This window comes from Humulus lupulus, chromosome 1 (assembly GCF_963169125.1).
Source record: "Humulus lupulus chromosome 1, drHumLupu1.1, whole genome shotgun sequence".
Classification (NCBI taxonomy): Eukaryota; Viridiplantae; Streptophyta; class Magnoliopsida; order Rosales; family Cannabaceae; genus Humulus; species Humulus lupulus.
Genome location: NC_084793.1, coordinates 206,708,611 through 206,716,343, shown reverse-complemented (window position 1 = coordinate 206,716,343; position 7,733 = coordinate 206,708,611).

The following is a 7,733-nucleotide window of genomic DNA, read 5'->3' as shown; positions in this document are numbered from 1 at the left end:
CGTGAGGCTGCCGAGGCTCAGGGTGGTCTTTTAGATGATACTCTTCACCCTAGTTAGTCATCTTTTGGTCTTTTACTCTGTCTTTCCTTTCATGCCATTGGTGGGACACCTTGTACTTAAATTTTTTTACATATAACATTTTATGCCTTTATGCTTTTTTGTTATGAGTACTCAGTGTATTGATTGAAATTTTTTATTTCCAATGCTTACTAAGTATATCAACTCACAACCCTCATTGGTTCAGGTATCAGTATACTCTAAACACATGTATTTCATGTGCCATACTAGCCTTACTCCTTTATGTTTTTCATACTAACAACCATGGTAATGTGAGTGGTATGATACTTCACCAAGTACCATGAACAAAACAGGTCAGGTCAACCACCCCATGGGTGATAGGCGGAACACCCTATAGGGTTATTGGACTGGCCGACCAGCCTATATGTTGAACAAATGTCCTAGAAAAACTTGAACTTGCTTAAAACTTAAGGTTGCACCCTCATTGCTCGTGTATACCCCGATCAGTATGTACTATATGCCCCCCAAGTGATCATAGCTTAATTGCCTTGGTAACTTGCTACTTGACCATGGCTTGATTCGACCATTTAGACACATAGTACCATCATTTTCACCCAATGATGCAAGCAGCAAACGCTTGTCCCTCATTGGTAGTCGAGTGATGGTTTCATGCTCAGTAGTAATGATACCTATACACAGATGCAGATTGTGTAGCAAGTGTCCATAACGATCTACGTAATCTATTGTGTACTCATTATAATGATTGTAGATGGAAGTGTCTAAGTTGGACCAATTGGGTCTAGTGGGCTAATCGAGCCTGTAACGAGTCTTAGATCAAATTATCGATTTGTCCATCAAGGACCAGATTCGATTATGATCCATGAAGGCGACTGGTCTTCAGACCAGTCTCTTTTTTGATCACATGGGTCGATAGGTTCCTCAAGAACCAGGATCGAACATGATCAAATGATTTGGCAACAAGGTTCTGGACCAGTCTCTATTTTTGGATCGTATGGGTCGATAGGTTCTTCAAGAACCAAGATCGAACATGATCCATAATGGAAACAGGTCCTCAGACCAGTCACTTTTATTGATCATATGGGTCGATAGGTTCCTCAAGAACCAGGATCGAACATGATCATATGATTTGGTGACAAGGTACTAGGAACTGTCTTTCTTTTGGATCGTATGGGTCGACCAACTCCTCAAGAACGAAGGTTGAACATGATCCATTAATTTGGCGACAAGATCCAGAACCAGTATCTCTTTTTTGATTTCATGGGTTGATAGGTTCCTCAAGAACCAAGATCGAACATGATCCATAAATTTGGTGACAAGGTCCTAGGACCTGTCTCATGTTGAACATAATTTAAATAATTAAGAGAGACTTAAGAAATTAAATTCATTCATTGAAGCACAATGTCTGTTACATAGATAATTTGAAAATACTATATTTGCAAATTAAAACTTGTGTCACTATTGAAAAGCTTCATTGATAGTACCGGCGGAGGTGTTTGCCATTCCAGTAATTTCTTATTAGTTCCCCATTTAGTTGAGCTTTCTTGTATGTCCCTGGTGGGATCACCTCCTCCACAAGGTATGACCTTTCACAATTAGGTCCTAGTACCCCTACTGCTGTGTCCTTAGTGTTTAGGAACACCCTCCTGAGTATTAGGTCTCCAACTTGGAATTTTTGATCTTTCACTTTGGAGTTGAAGTATCTGGCCACCTTTTGTTGATGTGCTGCTACTTTGAGGCTTGCCTTTTCTCATCTTTCTACAATTAAATTGAGCGACTCTTCTATTAGTTGATGGTTCCTCCTTTGATCATATGTCTCTCGTCTATGCGATGGGGGAGTGAGTTCAACCAGAAACATGGCTTCATACCCAAATGTTAAAGAGAATGGCGTATGGCCTATCGCCATTCGTGCCGTCGTTCGATGTGACCATAGGACCTCTAGAAGTAATTCTGGCCAGGCTCATTTGGCTTGTTCAAGGCGTTTCTTCAGAGTGTCTTTGATAGTCTTGTTCACTGCTTCTACTTGACCATTGGCTTGGGGGTGTGCTACCAAGGAAAAGCTCTTTCTGATTCCATGCCTCGTACAAAAGTCAATGAACATATCACTGTCGAATTGAGTCCCATTGTCTGAGACTATCTTCTTTGGTAGACCGAATCGACATATGATATTTTGACCACAAAGTCTAAGACTTTCTTCGAGGTGATGGTGGCGAGCAATTCTACTTCAGTCCATTTGGTGAAGTAGTCTACCGTTACAACATTAAATTGGACTCCTCCCCTTCCTGTGGGTAGCTTTTCGATTAGGTCGATTCCCCAAACAATGAAGGCCAAAGGGATTTGCATTTGTGTTAATTCATTAGGTGCTACCTGGGGTATCTTGGAGAACATCTGACATTTGTGGCATCTTTTGACATACTCCATTGAGTCTTCGTTCATCATTGGTCAAAAGTATCCTTGTCTTAGGATTTTCTTTGATAGGCTCTGCCCCCCGGCGTGATCTCCACAAAATCCCTCGTGTACCTCGATCATTAACAGCTTTGACTGGTCATATGTAATGAGCCTTAGTAGTGGTAGGGAGTACGCTCGTCGGTATAGGACCCCTTCCACTATCATATATCGTGCAACTTGTCTCACCAACTTCCTTGCTTTGTTCTGATCACTAGGTACTACTCCTTGGTTGAGATAGTTAATAATAGGGGTCATCCATATATCTCCTAACTCAATAGGTAGTGCCTCCTACTCGGTTATGCTTCTTTTCGCAAAGTATTCGATGGGAATGACATTCAGGGTGTCCATATCTTTGGCACTGGCAAGCTTGGCTAAGGCATCATCATTGGCATTCTGCTCCCTCGAGACTTGTATAATCGAGTATCTCTTTAATTGTGTCAACAAATCCTTCACCTTGTTCAGGTACTGCACCATCCTAAGTCCCTTGGCTTGACACTCCCCCATTACCTACATCACTAGCTGGGAATCACTGAATATCTCCAGGGACCATGCATGCACATCTCGAGATAAGCGTAATCCTGCTAATAATGCCTCATACTCAACCTTGTAGTTTGAAGCATTGAATCCAAATCTAAGAGCGCAGTGAGTTTGATCATTCTCTGGGGTGATCAATATGATTCCCGCGCCTGAGTTATGTTCATTGGATAATCCATCAACATACAACTTCTATACAAGAGTATCTCCTTCCTTCTCGATATCTCCATTCTCTGATTGGTAGGAAGAACTACAGCGAAACCCCTTTCAATAATACATCATTATAATACTATTAAAAAAGTATTATAGTATATATAAAGTAAATCAGTAAAGTAACACGCGACAAGTGAAAAAAAAGCGGCAAATGAATGTGCCTAAGTCTTTTCCCTATTATGTACAGTAGACTCCCCTTTTCATCTCTTTCTCTCTCTGTCTCATTTTCCTTCTCTCCTTTCTCTTCCTGATATACCAATCTCTATTTTCCCATCCCCTAGCTAGAAAACAATTGGCCACCTCCTCCTCCTCCTCTCTCAGACTGAACCACCTCCTCTCTCGGACCGAACCTCCTATTGGAGCCTTGACGAAGAAAAAAAAATGGAGCCAGCTTAAATCTCAAGATATATGGTAAAGTATGCTTCTCTATAATTTTTTATTTGAAATTTTGACTATATTTTTCTTGAGAATCACTGCATTCACGAGCCATGTTTTCTGAATATATATATATCTATAAAAATATAATCTTTGACATTTCCCTCACTACTCTCCCTCATCTCATTCCCTAAATCTCTCGTGACCTTCTCTAGGTTGGGATATGAAAAGATCTATTAACAAGCTTATTTTCAGTATGATGCTGTTAGGTTGAGGAGAACATTTGCAAGTTTGCAAGGAAAGGTCTTTTTCCATCTTAGATCAGTGTGATTCTTCATGACTCTCACGATATTGCTCAGGTGAAGAGTGTTACTGGAAGCAAGATCTTGCGTGTTCTCAAGGCCCACGATAATCATGTTAGGAAAAATAATATTGCCTCAATGGAAATGGTAAGATAATATTACAACTCTAGACAATATATTACAAATAAATATTGATTGATTAAAAAGTGTTACAACTCTATGACAAAAGATACATGTAAATATAAAGAAAGAGGTAGAAGATGATATAAATAGAAAATACAACTCTAAGACAAAATATACAAATAAACTAGAAGTAGTATAATGAAAAGATATAGATGAGATTACAACTCTACAACAAAAGATACATGTAAAAGAGTGAATAATAGAAGAAAATAAAAGCAATAGAATAAAAGAACAAGAATAAGAACAATGAACAAAGAACTCTCACTCACACAACCAAAGTGAAGAGTATTGGGGATCACCAACTTGAACAAGGTTTGAAACCTTTGTCCAAAAGCTTATTTCCCCCTAACTCAAGCACTAAGGGATCTCTCACAGATTTTGGAAATGCTTTCTGGAATAATCAAGCCTCAAGGTGTTTCTAGCCAAGTGCTCTAGTGGATAGAAAATGGTGTATCTTACAAGTGAGCATTAGGCTCCTATTTATAGAGTTTAGAGACACCCTTTGAATTTCAAATTCCACCAGCCCCCATGGCTGTTACCAATGATTAATTGGGTGTTTTATGGAATTAAAATAGAGAATTGGGAGTTACTAAGCTGTTGGAATCGTTCAAAGTTGGATAAAAAATCGAAATTATAGAAGCTGTCAGCCATTAGGGCCGCGACGCTAGTTCCAGGCGCCGCGACCCTCAGTCAATTTCAGCAACACATTTTTTCAATTTTTTCCAAAACGTTCTAATTTATTCCCACTTGATTTTGTAACTTCCATACACAATATGGGAGTTAAAATCACATCTCTATCAGCCATTTCTCATATGGCTTTAAGAAATTCATCTCAATATTGTGTAACACCAAATCTACACAATAATGGGTGATATTTAGGAGTTACAAATTTGTGATGAATTTGTAACACCAAATATGTTACATGTTTGGATATTTCACATATATCCAAATAATGTAACTCTCTATTATATGTTACAATATGTGACACTCTATGTCACATTTATTTAATCTAAAACATTATATTATAAAATAATATAATATTACATTATATTATAAAATAATATAACAAATCATTCTTAGTGTTTTGTTTTATGAGCTCAAGAGTAGAACCTTATTTTCAGTCAATGTTGAGCCTTATCTTCGGTCATTGTCGACCCATTTCATTGCTTTTTTTTTTGTTGGAAGAACTTTAGGTCTAGTTAACTGTTTGCTAAATATTTGAATGAGCGAAGGGAATAATTAATTTTTATGGTTTTTCATTTGTTTAATTTTTGGTAATTGGGATTATAGTGTAATTGAGCTGGTTGTTTTTCTTGTTTGAGTATCTTAATACGATTATTGAATGATAGTGTAATTGCATATCTGATTCGAAATAAAACTAACCAACAACATAAAAAACCAGCCTAATTTTTTTTTTTGTAAGTATAACAAGAGAAATAATTACTTTTAAGGAATGCTCAAAGTTGGGTAGAGTTGCTGTAACTTGTTCATAACCTTTGAACTGTGTACAGTACATGTCCAACTAGACAATATCTTCCACACTAGCTGAAACAAATGCTTGGATACTGGGGAGACCACTGCTACATTGATGAAAATTGGAATTAATATACAGATGCTATGAATTAGTTTAAAGCAAATAGAATAATGACCCACCTGTAGATTAGTCACTGAAACTACTACTAGGAAAAACACTCACACATCCATCAACAACAGAATTAAAGGACTCTTCTTCCAATAAATTTGCTTTTGCTTTGAACAAGTGAAGTCTCTCCTTAGCTCCATATAATGAAACCAAGTGTATTGCATTTTCTTTGAATCATCTGTACCATTAATATTCATAAACACAACCCACAAATATACACTTTGAATAAATACATCTGAAACCAAACAAATATACCCTTGAAATTTTATTGATAAAGAATAGAATACAAACTGAGGTCTCGAACAGTGACTATTTTGACAGTGTATCCATGCTGTAGTAAGAGGTTGACAACCCATGAAGCTTGCAGCAGAGTGATTCTTGATGCCTCTCACTATGTGCATTAAAAGTCTGCAAGTTTAGAATCAACAGGTTCATTTAATTAGAAATTAGCTAAATAAGAAGAAAAAAAACAAAGAAATTAGCATATTGGAATTAAAAATCAAGTTCTTGTCATTTCCATATACCTCTCCTTGATGATTTAGTGACAGTAAGTAATCATCAAAGGAGATCACATCTCTGCCATATTTTATGGCAGCTTTCACCTCTTGATAGGCTATTGGTAAAGATCTTAGCAGAATGATTGCTTGGTTTTCCTCATCCACTTCATGCTTGATATTAGAAAGACCTACAATAGTTTCATTGAACTTGTCAATATTGTCATCTAATAAAGAAGAATTCATTCTGAAATCATATAATCTCTCTAGGAGATTGATGGCTTCATGTATAGTTGTTCCAACTTGTCCCTTTGCTATTGTCTCGGCAGTTAATTTCCTTCTTACACTATTTGATAGGTACATAATTGTGGTGTGGTAAGCCATCTCCTCCATTTTAGCAATCTCCTCAACCTTTTCCCTTCTAAGAGCTTTGCATCTCCGACCATTTTGGCCACTTTCTGGTGTACCAAGATGCCTTTCAGGCTCTTCCGCCATAGAGAGAAGTCCCCGGTACCATCAAAATTTTCAAGTTCAAATTTAGCCATTGTTGACATGCTTTCTTGGATGAGTTCTTAGACTTTCTTGCTGCATAAATGTTAGGATCTTGATCTTCTATCCTTGATCATGAAACCTGTGTCTGATTTTGAAGGAAAACCCTTTGTTTTCCAGTTTCAAGATCCTTAAACTTTGTTACTTAATAACAAAATCAGAGTAATATTAACAAACACATAGAAAACTTAACAGAAAAATAAAACAAAGAAAGAACACAGAGTTTTATACTGATTCAACCAATATATTTTGGTTTACATCTAGTTTAAGAATATCTATCTTAGATTTATTATTCAGCAACAGTAAGAGTACATATCACAGTCGAGTAATGGCAGCATATCTCTCAAACAATCTCACAAGTGCTTTCTCTCAACACTCAAACCAAGCACAACACTTTCTAATAGTAGTGAGGCTTATTAGAAAACCTAGAAACCCAGTACTCTTTCTCTCTCGTACTTTTTTCTCTCTCTCTAAAGCCCTTGACAAAATATTTCTTCAGCTGAAAATCTTCTCACCTGTCTCTATTTTTTTAATGAGAAGAAGCTTATTTATATTTATATATATATGGGCCTTAGCCTTATTTGAATTAGTTGCCCAAAAAAAAAAGAATTGTTTGAAAACAATTGGAGGTTTAAATGAAATAGTTAAAGTTGTTGGGATTTGGTGAAACAAACCCAACAGTAGGCATGTGCAAGATCGAAGTTCTTTCTACCAGATTTTCTCTTTTTCTCCATTCAAGTATTAAAAATACAAGAAAATTAGTAAAAAGACAGTGGAAACTGCTGTAATTGCTTTGGCATCATTTGTCATTGCATTTGGATTATGCATTATATAGTGTGTATTTTAAGCCAAGTTATTTCCTATCTAAATATATAATCAACTGGTGTAATGGAATATGGTGATTGTTTTTTGGAATGTATACTTCCACTTTCTATTTTTACTGTCCCTAAAACAGAT